Below are 11840 nucleotides of genomic sequence, written 5' to 3'. Positions count from 1 at the left end.
CTAGTTAAGACGCGCAACGAGTGTACACGAGTGAACTTTTAAAATACGAAATGCGAGACAAAAGGAAGTTTCACTGCTCACTTTGACTCTGGTATTTGACTATCACTGCTCACTGCTTCACTGCTCTGATATTTGACTATCAGAAGCTAGACTAGTATTGTGTAAGCTTTAGGGCCACTAATCAATGTTAATCTGCGGCCTCAATGAAAAGCTGCTTCAACTTTTAATGAGCACTCTGACTTGTTTGCAGGAATGTTACTAAAAGAGCTTTGGATCTTGCGAGTCCCGGCATTCTTTGTAAATTATTCACGCGCGTAGCACTGCACGTATAGTATTTCTTTATTTTAATTTCGACGTGCTAGTTGGTCGACCAGGCATGAGGTGAAAATGTGCCCCTATTTTTGTGGTTTTCTTCATTGAAAAAAGTATCAACTATTGGAAAATCATAGAAATACTACTGTTACTACCACTCCTGTTCAATTTGGCTGAAAATTTGGCGATAAAGTTGAATGGCATGACCACGTAGGCTGCATTGAGCTTCAATTCTCGCTACTTTTCATACCATCACAGCAGCAGGAACAATAACACCAAGCCCTACATAAAATGTGCAGCGAGAATTGTACATGAAAATCACTATCTTGATACAAGACGTGTGTCGTTTGGAAGCCAATATGCGTCAATAAACATGCGTGCGTCCATGAGCTGTCTTTAAAAACTGATGATGAGGTACTGTTGCCGGCTGTGCACACTTCAGATAAACGTAAAACACGACTGGGGAAGATTCTGAATTTCGGAATAAGCCCTGGCGCTGTCGCTGTTGAATTCTCGGAGGCCATTTGCAATGAAACAGGAAATTTATCGCGTATGTTTTACTGTGGCAAGAAACCACCTCCACGGTGGTCGAATGGTTATGATGCCCTACTACTGACACGAAGTCGCGGGAGTAAAGTACGGTTGTGGAGAAAGTATTTCAATGAAGGCCGCATTTTAGAGGCCCGTGGGCTTAGCTTTAGGTGCACGCTAAAACAAGCGCATATGATCAAAATTTCAAGGCCTTTTGAATAAACTTCAGTGTCAAATAAATTCTGGTTTCAGAGGCCGTATGACTAACAATAAATATTGCTCCTATGAAAACAAATGAGTATATTTTAAAGCTGACCGTGGTTGGGGTGCATGCACAATTCAGTGAATAGACCTAAACAGCCGGGAACATGACGAGAAATGACAATATATAAATGTTCGTTTGACAGAGAAGACTATAGCCTCCACATTTACTGCTACGATCCAGTAAAATTGTGGCTGTGCCTTGTTTTGCAATAACTATGTCGAACTGAGGTTAGCTTTTCAGTATTTAGCTTTGTGAACACCAAGTATTCTTTTATTACTGCTTACAAAAGTGTACATGTTCCCATTTTTGCTGTTATCAGCATAATAAAGATAAGTGAAATGCAGTAAGACCAATCAAGCTACGTATTTAGTTACCAATAACTACATGTTTGCTATACAGAATTTTGTTGCAACACGGTTCAACTGTACCACAGACACAAGGTCGGTCCAAGTAGGAAGTACATTCGACTTTCTCTAAGTTCACAATTTCCCACAAAGAGACACTACTGACGCTGAAGTGAACGCGCGCACCGTTTTTGCACATTGTCGACGATCATAGAATTCCGTGTCGGATCGATTCCCATTCGCAGTTCTCGCTGCACGAGCTCTCTCTCCGCAAGAACGTCAGCATCAAGATCGCCCTGGATTTGCACTTCGCAGTCGTTGCGCCAACGTGTCTGGAAGAAATTCGCACCAAGCTTCATGAATGACAACTCGTGTCCATCGTTCAATCTGTTCCCCTTATTTGTTCCTGAACGTGAAAAAGTTCTGGTAAGGTCGATCAATTGTGAACCTGAACCACCATAATCACTGTCCCGTAATTAAACACTTCTTTTTGACGTGGTTTTATATAAAATCTGGTGCAAAGAGGAATTTCACTAGTCACAAAGGCAGCATGCTAATGAAAAGAGAGGTCAGGTGAAAATTACTGTGCCAGAACTGTTATTACGTCATATTTCTGTGCATGTCACCAGAACTGCTCAGAACATTCCTTGAAAAATAACAATAACGCAAACAGCGTGGCCTATATGAAAAGACCATGCACAGAGGATAATTCGCCCGCCTTAAGTATCTCTTTAAGTGAGATGGAGGAAAGGCAAACATTTATTTGCAATACGTTGTGGTATATTGCACTCAGGGTGGAGCCCTCAGATAAAGGACTTAGATATTCCAACTCAACTGGCTAGCTGGTCAGCTCCACATGTCAGAATGAAAAAGCAATTTCAAGAAATTAGCGATGTTTCATGAATGTGAACATCCTGAAGAGCAGCCATGTACCAAAGTGAAGGAGTGAAAACATCGTGGCCTGCAAGAAACAAAGTAATGAACTAGTGGCACCACACTTGTACCGACACGTGATAGCTTCTTCACGATGGGGAAGCATCGTAGACAGTCCGGCGAGTTGATTTTGAGTCATGCTGTAAAAAGGTGCGAATAATACATTTTCGCGAAGCAGGAACACACAGGACAGTATGCAACTAGCAAATGTCCAATTTTATACATCAAACCACAAATTTATCGAATGGAAGACAATTAGAAAAATGCCTCGAGACACAGCGTTAAAGAAATGAAGGCGGGCCACATTTGCACCACAGTTGGCGAGAGAATAAATAAGCTGCCTTCCTGATGAGGGCTAGTGATGAAGCAAGTGTTGCAGTTTGCTCTACAACCACGCACTTTGTTTATCTACTGTTATTGTCACGCGGGAAGACCTACATAGAGCAAGCCGAAAGAGCCCTCAACACACGTTTACAGGAGCACGGCAACGGGGGCGTTTGGTGGCCAGGGATCTCGCGCATCTAGCCCTGATCACGAAAGAGTTTAAGAAGCGTACTTGTAAGCCTCTTTTTGAGGTCACAAAGCTAATGCCTCGTCATAAGGGCACTACACAGAAGGAGGCAGTAGAAGCATGCCCAGGAGGCTCTTAGTTGCATAAGCCATCAACAGGAAGCTGAGGTTAACTACTGAGACGCGGTTGCACAAACGAAGCCGTTAAAGTTGTAATGCGGTTTTATCGTTTTTTTTTCAATACGATTCTGCTTTCTCGAATAACCATAATATTTTGATAGTTGTTTTCGCGAATAAATTTTGCCAGTAGTTAGTAGCACGCACAACCCAGTCTTTTTCTGCTCTGTGCAATATTTTTTTTGTCCAAAAAGTGTGGGCGAAGCACGTGCTCATTTCCCTGCAATACTACAGTACTTTAGTAGAGGTGAGTGGCTTTGTTGGTGCATTATTCTTTTTATACATACCTTCAATTGGCGAACAGTTAGCGAGCTGTGTGGCTGCTGCAGAATCTTGTTATTTAGCAAAGAAAGTCAGATGGTAGCACTTTCCGTAGCGCGGTGTGGTGCCATTTTACCATGAGACGGGGTGTCTGAGTTGTGACAATTTGTTTTGTCAATTCGTGTAATCGTTGGCAGATGACTGTGACCACATTATCGTTCCCGCTCGGTGCTTGCATTGTGAAAGCGTGCATGACGGCCAATGTGACAGCGACCTCTTTCACCACGACACTGTCCACAATGTCGCAAATAAAACTATCTCTCTCTGTTTTTTTTTTTGAAGAGCCACTTCGAGGAACTATTGTTCACTAAAATGTAACAAGCACATATAACAGCCACGAGCATTCTTCAGTTTTAAAATGTTTGTGATCAAAACAGTTTGTGTGACGTTACTCGAAAAGCAGAGTATTACTTCAGAAGTTCTTCTGGGCAATCCATCAAGAAGAAAAACTGGTTTAGTATGCCATTTCGGTTATTTTCTGCCATGTGCAATATAGATATGCTCTAGCTGATCGCGCCAAGCTCTAATTATGCGTACCTAAATGGTGCACAGTGGTGAAATGAGACAAAATGTTACACAACGACAAAGGTTCTTCGTCTAATCGCATAGCAAAAAAAACAAGAAAAAAAGACGCCATCTGCGCGATGTGAATGATGATGAACTAGCTTGCTCCGCAGCCTAAATCCGGTAAACCATCAGTCCTTCGTACATCGGCTTAATCATCGTACAAAAACGTGACACAGGAACATGAGCGTCGTTGTGTGAATATATACACACTTTACATACACAATGTTTCATTATTTACATATATGCACTATATAAACAATTTACCTATTTATGTAAGTATTTACATAAAAGTATGTTCAGCAGCCTATTTTACGAACAACAAGAATTTATGGTCTGCTTGTCGATGAGCTTGCGCCGCTTCCGCTATGTGAGCGCTCACAACAGATGTTGACGGTGAGCCTGCGCGGCAGCCGCCTTGCGAGCCCTCGATTCCACCTACTAATTTCTACGGTGTTAGGAAGGTAGCAGTATCGAAACTCACTGAGCAATGTCCGGCGAAAGAGAGAGCAAACGCGTCAAGAGCAAGCGCTATATATAGGCGCGGCCCCTTGTGGTCTCCTAGCTATCAGAGCACGCGCCAATTGTCGAGAAAGCACTGCCTAGGTGCCAGCGCGCCATGCAGTGTGCGTCATTGAAATCAACAAAAAGCGCCCCTGCACCACTACCGGAAGTGGCGAGAACAAGCGTGGCTACAACGGTGGCGTTTGCTGCCAGCCACGGAGGATGCTTGTGGCGCTGACGTTTCACTTTGGTCTCGCGAGCTCTCACTTGAGTGTGTTAACGGCGAGCGGGCGCTGTAACCACATTCTGAGCCCTCCATGGCGTCACGTTGGCTTATTCGGTGTATCTGGTAGAATCTGAGTAGCAGTATTGTAGCGCACTGAATGATGGCTGGCAAAAAAGAAATGAGGCGCACCAAGAGCGAGCGCTATTATAGGCGTGGTACGTAGGCGCGGTCCTCTAGCAGTCTTATCAAACTAGAGCATGCGCCGAGAGTGAGAGCTCTTGATATCAAAGGTGGGTACAGCTGCGCCTCTTGCAAGAGCAATAAAAAATAGCGTACATGGCACATGGCCTCCAAGATTGGCTTGCAGCGTGCAGCCGGCTAATCTCGGAGGCAACGAATGACGCAACGACGAGAGCGAAATCCCAGCATAAGAAACAGGCTCCTGAAAAGAAACTTAACGAAAGCGTTGTGTCACACTTCATAGTGTACCGGGCCTGTGAACTTAATATGCTTTATATTGTTTTGCTACGTACAAGCGAGAACAATGATCGGTAAAAGAGCGGTGGTCGCCAGCGTTTTCTTGCAGCCGGTCTCACGTCTCTCCACACAACGAGGGCAAAGAGCAGCACGCCCTCTGCTGCCATCACGAGGATCTCCAGAGCGACGCCGGCCGAGTGAAAGCTAAATGGGTTCAGCGTCTGCACGCCCACGGTGGCATTGTTGGTGTAATCTGCGTTAAATAAGAAAGCCAGATTCAGGATATTTCAAGGACTGTTTGACATATATATGGCATATCACTGAAAAATGCTCAGCGATCAAAAATAGACTTGCTGCACTGGGACTCACTGCTCACTCACGCCATCCTCATGTTTATCACTATCCATACTGTGTAATGTACACAAGCGTTTTAGTATTTCACCACTGTTCAAACACAGCTCGTAAAAATTCAATGCGAACTGCTAGCTTCCTTCCCAGCACCTCACATTGTAACTACCTGAAAGGCGACAGCGAGCAATGCTTAACCTGTTTGAAAACAAAATTTAAATTGGCACTTTCCTGTAAGTTTAGGTTGCAAGTGCCGCATTTGCTGTTGAGCATTTTATGTCATGCTTGCGAGAAACTAGAATCTAATTACGCCAACTTTGTTATAATATGTCCTGCGTCCACGTAAGTTTATACTTATTACTTATTACTATTCATTGATATGTCGGGTTTAACGTCCCAAAACCATCATATGATTATGAGAGACGTCGTAGTGGAGGGCTCCGGAAATTTCGACCACCTGGGGTTCTTTAACGTGCACCCCAATCTGAGCACACGGGCCTACAACATTTCCGCCTCCATCGGAAATGCAGCCGGAAATGTTGTAGGCCCGTGTGCTCAGATTTGGGCTTATTACTATTATTATTACTTACTTATTACTATTGAGCAACGTTTGAAAATTCCGTCATTGAGCATATATATATATATATATATATATATATATATATATATATATATATATCACTGTGAACCTTGTGCTCAGTAATGTTAAAAAAGGCAGGTAATTCAGAGCTCTCGGATGGACACAATAGAGCATCGCAGACATGTGTCATGCAACGCAGTGTTCATACATGATAGTGTTTATGAAAATACCTGCTCCAGCTCTTTTTTTTGTTAATGCAGTAGCCTTCAGCAACTCATGAAACACAAAAACAGACTATCCTTGGCGACAAAAATCAACACGTGCTGACATGATCCTACGATTTCCTGATGACGTCACGAATTTGTGGTGTCGACTTCACGTCAAGGGAAGACTGTCACTTGGTAAAAGTGGGCCGATCACGCAGGCAGTGTGAAACCAGGTGAGGTGCACGAAATCTGCTATGCCCCCGATCTCGGAGGCCGTGGCAGACCACTTACGTGCAGAACTCTGTCACAGGGGGGTGCGGGAAATGAATACATCTATGAAGTTGAAAAAAAAAGTACCGTTTCCCGCTAAATGGAACCATGTGCAGATGCGAAGCCAAGGGTGCTATCACTTACACTGGCAGCGACGTTCTCGCTGCAGCGACAACACTCAGGTGCCTCCCCAGGTGTCTTTCCAGCGCAACGCCGCGATGAGCGCGGTATTGCGCAGGGGAGAAGCCTGGAGAGGCGCAAAGCACGCAGTGAGGAACCGGTGTTTCCCACTGGAGCATGCCGATCACTGCTAATGAGCAATGAGATGTATGAGTATATGTGCAAATGTGTGTATGAATATATGAGTGTATTATATGAATGTATGAATATGTAATACATTACTGTGCGTGTGTCTTTTGGATTGATTTATATGCAATAATAAGAGCATCAATGTCTGATTATGTATGTCTATGTAGCCTATTCTTTGTATATATATGTCGCCTATTTTTGCATTGATGCTATTTTTTGTGTTCCCTTATTTTGCTGCTTCTCGTGTTTAATGTAGCACTGTTCGCTTAACATTTCGTGTTGCGAAGCCACGTCAGGCCGAGTGACCTTTAGCTTTGTTTCGTTTTTCTGTATATTTCCAGAAATAAAATCTGTTCAAGTTCAAGTTCTGCTAGACGGCTCCAATTGGACACAAAGACCCACAGTCCACTTTTATATAGCGCGCACACGGCGAATTTTTCGTTAAAAAACGCACAGAAAAAAGCTCCCACTGGCACTACCTTGGAGTTCCAGAGCTAGTGCCTATATATAGACAACTTCCACCGGACTTAAGTCACAAAAATGCAGTGGCACTCTTTTGATAGGCAAAAGACGCTCTGCCTACCGCAGTTTCTGCTGGGTTTTCAAAGGTACATGTGGTGTTCTCAATCTAACAGCGAGAAAAAAAAAAACGATGTGCCGACGAACTGCGTCGCGGTTGGATGTGAGTCATGTCTCACAACTTCGTTTTGTTTGTAGGCACACATCACAGCCCTCAGGGCTTATGGCTTTCACAACGCTTATTTCGTCTCACAACGTCGTTTTGTTGGCGCACATCGCAGCCTTCAGAGTAAGTTATGCGCGGACGTCGGTATAATTTTACCCTTGATGTCTACATCAGCCTACCTGTGTTTACAAACATAGAATGGGCCTATACGCTATGAAGTGTCCGATGAGTGGTTGTGCAGCGCGAGCATTGCGTGCCGAGAGAGGGAGGCGGAGATGAAGAGAGAGAAGGGGAGCGAGCGTTGGTGAGCGCAGGCGTAGTGTGAGGTGAACACCGCCGATGCCGCGGGACATAGATTCGAGCCAAAGATGCCCCGCATCTAAAAAAAAGGAATGAAAACATTACTTTCATCTCCCAGTTGTGATGCGCGAGTGCATAAAGAACCTTTTGAGTTAAAGGGGCGAGGCTCCTTATGCCATGGGTCGTGCGTCCGCGATGTATGTCGTAGTTGTAGTAGTAGTAGTAGTAGCAGTGCGTCGTTGTAGTACGTAGCCATCTCTAGAGCTGGACTAGAGCAGTGGAACGCACGCACTCATTTGGATCGAGGAGAAAACCCTAGCACTTTAATTTTACAATACGGAGTAGAGTATTCGCGACTTATTCTGCAATAAAATTTGCCCTGAATTTTATGATTACGAAAAAATAAACTAGTATTAGAAAAACGCGCTCTAAGCACTATCTGGTCGCGGGTTGAACTCGCTAGGCGTAATCTCCCTGGTTTTAGCAAGTTTTAGCTAGTGTTGGGCGCAGTTCGTTGAAGTAGAGGCGGCGAAAGGTGGAAACGGGACAGGAAGAGCAGGCCGTAAAAAAGTGCGCGCCTGTCGCTCCTCTTCTGCGACCATTCCACTTCTAGTTTAGCCCTTGGAACGTTTTCTGGGTGGCGGTATTTCTATTAGATGAATATTTGATGAAACAGATTGGCAGATCCCGGGTACAGTGAGAATCGATGATATGCGAAGCACGAATGAAAAATACCGATCTCACTTCTAAATGACAACAACGTTACGTGTAGGTAAATTATTCCATACATGACATCACGTAACAACAAATTTTGTATATGCAGAGCTAACAAAATGACCGCGACCGCATCATGAAGGGCTCAATATACTCCAATGTAGCGTTGACGCGCGCACACTGGGCACAGCGATGTTACGTTAGTAGAACGCCAGCCCTGTATAATCTGACGCCAGGCGCAACCGGCCTCCGTCAGCGCGGCCCGATGACAACCGGCGCAAAATGCAACATGTTGCGTTTCACGCCGATGCGTTGCCCAGACAACACTGCGTCTCCCTTTTTTCGTGACGGAAGGATGCCGGATGCGCTAAAACGTGCATGCGAAGCAACGCTGCGCGGCGCGCGCCTTCGAGTGTATATGACAGGACCGGCGCCTGGCATGGCAACGCCGGCTTCCCGCAACGAAATGAACGCCAGTGTGCACACGGACCACGTCACGTCGAAATGTATTGGCGCCTGGACTGTGGCATGTAGACATGTTCTCACATGACATGCATCTCATGATTATCATGTTTGCACCAGTCACATACCGTCGTCATCCATTGGCGTCACGTAATACCAAAATAGGCATATATGAACTAGTCAAACGGCCGCAAGCGCATCATGAGCATGGCACGTAGTCATGTTGGTACATTACACGCATGTCGTGGTTATCATGTTTGAATGTGTCACTTACCTCTGTTGTCCGTTCGCGTCACACACTACTGAGTTTAGTACATGTGAAGCTAGAAAAATGGCCGCAAGCGCCTCATGATCATAGCACGTAGTCATGTTGTTACATAATACGCATCTCATGCTTATCATGTTTACACGAGTCAGATACTTTCGTCATCAATTCACGCACTGTAATACCATATTTGCTATATGTGACGCAAGCGAAACGGCCGCGAGTGAATCATGAGCGTGTCATGTATTCATGTTGTAACATGACGCTCATGTCATGACTTTCATATTAGGGTCTGTCGCTTGTGTTCGCCATGCAATAATGTCATACCATACCAGTTTTTCAACATGCCATATAAAGGAATTCAACGCAATAGCTACAGGACCATAACCTGTAAATTATGACTTTCATGACATACATGTCATGTCTTTATGTTTTGACTTGTCAAATATGTTTTTCATACAGTCATGTTATGCCATGCCAAGTTTGGTATCGATACCATTATCGAAACGGCCAGAAGAGAAAAAAGTTGTAGGTGGATAGATAGATAGATAGATAGATAGATAGATAGATAGATAGATAGATAGATAGATAGATAGATAGATAGACAGACAGACAGACAGACAGACAGACAGACAGACAGACAGACAGACAGACAGACAGACAGACAGACAGACAGACAGACAGACAGACAGACAGACAGATAGATAGATAGATAGATAGATAGATAGATAGATAGATAGATAGATAGATAGATAGATAGATAGATAGATAGATAGATAGATAGATAGATAGATAGATAGATAGATAGATAGATAGATAGATAGATAGATAGATAGATAGATAGATAGATAGATAGATAGACTCAGAGTCACCGAAGTTCGCTAAGAAATGCTTCGCATTTAAAAATGCGAGATGATGCTACTGGGAGTGTTCATTAGATAGACTGGCGATGAGGCGGACTGGTGGATAGACGGAGGAACGCACGAACGAATGGAAGGTTGGATAGACGAACGGACCAACAAATGCATGAATGGACGGACGAATGGGTGCTAAGACGGACGAACGTGCGGATGGTCCGACGCATGGACGGATGCACGAAAAGACGGTTGCGGATTGGAGATTGGACGCGCGGACGGTTGGAAGCAAGAACATATCGACGGACGGCAGCGCAGACGGACTGACGGATTCGCTTCGCCCCAATCATCATCATGCACTCCTTCGATATGCTTTGATTTTTCTTCGTTCATTTCTCTTCTTCAGTTTCACGAATTGTTGAGCAACAGCATCCTTGTTAGCTTATCTCGCAATATAAACTTGTGCTCCATCTTTTAACAAAACGTTCTTGATTTGTGACGGTGCAGCAAATATGTTAATTAAAGTTTCAAGAAAAAATTTGAAGTCCTACTGAAATTGCGAGAACTTCCGTTGAGCGGTATCACCTAGAGTGTTTCAAGGCCAGCATGTTTGTGTCAGTAACTCAAGCTAGAGCCGAGGTTGCAGTTCGAGATGTCACGATTGCTAGCGGGCGTGATTGCTATATTATTGTTCAAAGAACGTTTGATTCATGATGCTTCCGTAGTAGAATACCAAGTACTCTAAATCGTACACAAGTACACACTTCTCACAAAAGCATAGCGAAACATACTTCTCGTACACACAAGTACACACTTTCTCGCAAAAGCATAGCGAAACCTACTTACATAAAGAGCGGACACTCTCGTAGGGCCCTGCGGCCCAGCTACTGCGCTGCTTCCAGCGCCAAGAGTGGCTGGACAGACCTGATAATGTCTTTTGCATAAATAAAATAACAAAACATTTTCATTCTGACTCTGGTATTTGATCTCGTACCCTCATGCTCCGTAAACGAGCGTCGTCACCACTAGGCTACACACCCACCGGTGCACGAAATGAATATGTCTAAGTCCCATTTAAATCACTTGAATTTGTGCCCAATGTGCAATATAAATGCCGTAAAACAACACTTTCTTGTTAAACATTACTGATTTTAGTGGTAAAGCATTAACTGTCCTCAGTGGGACACGCTGTAAAACGGATGTAGAAAATTCCACGAATCAACAAAGTTTATTCTTTGCGAAAATTTGATGCGAAAGTAGTTTTCAGTGACTTCCTGAGCCGGCTATTACATGCCGTTAAAGAAAAGCGGCTGGATGGATGAATTGACTGATATGGCGTTACCCTTGGGATCGGGCGGTCGCTAACGCCACCAAGCCGTAATACTTAGTGAACCAAAACGAGATTTATTTATTTTCTTTAAATGGTGAGGTTGAGGAATCGTATTTTGCGGTGAATGGTTTAATTTTCACTCGTGCCTTGACTTTGGCCACCAGTCAGATAACCTCTTTCTACCCGCTTAAAGTCTATTTCGCCCTCCCTGTTTCTAAACCCCGGTGCTTTGAAGACTCTACGCCATCATCCTGAACTATCGGGTGAATCCCTTTACAGAACATTATCAAGTGTTCGGCAGTTTCCTCCTCTTTTGCACACGCACTCCATACCGTGTCTACCTCTTCGTATTT

This window comes from Rhipicephalus microplus, chromosome 1 (assembly GCF_043290135.1).
Source record: "Rhipicephalus microplus isolate Deutch F79 chromosome 1, USDA_Rmic, whole genome shotgun sequence".
Classification (NCBI taxonomy): domain Eukaryota; kingdom Metazoa; phylum Arthropoda; class Arachnida; order Ixodida; family Ixodidae; genus Rhipicephalus; species Rhipicephalus microplus.
This window is presented reverse-complemented; position numbering follows the sequence as displayed.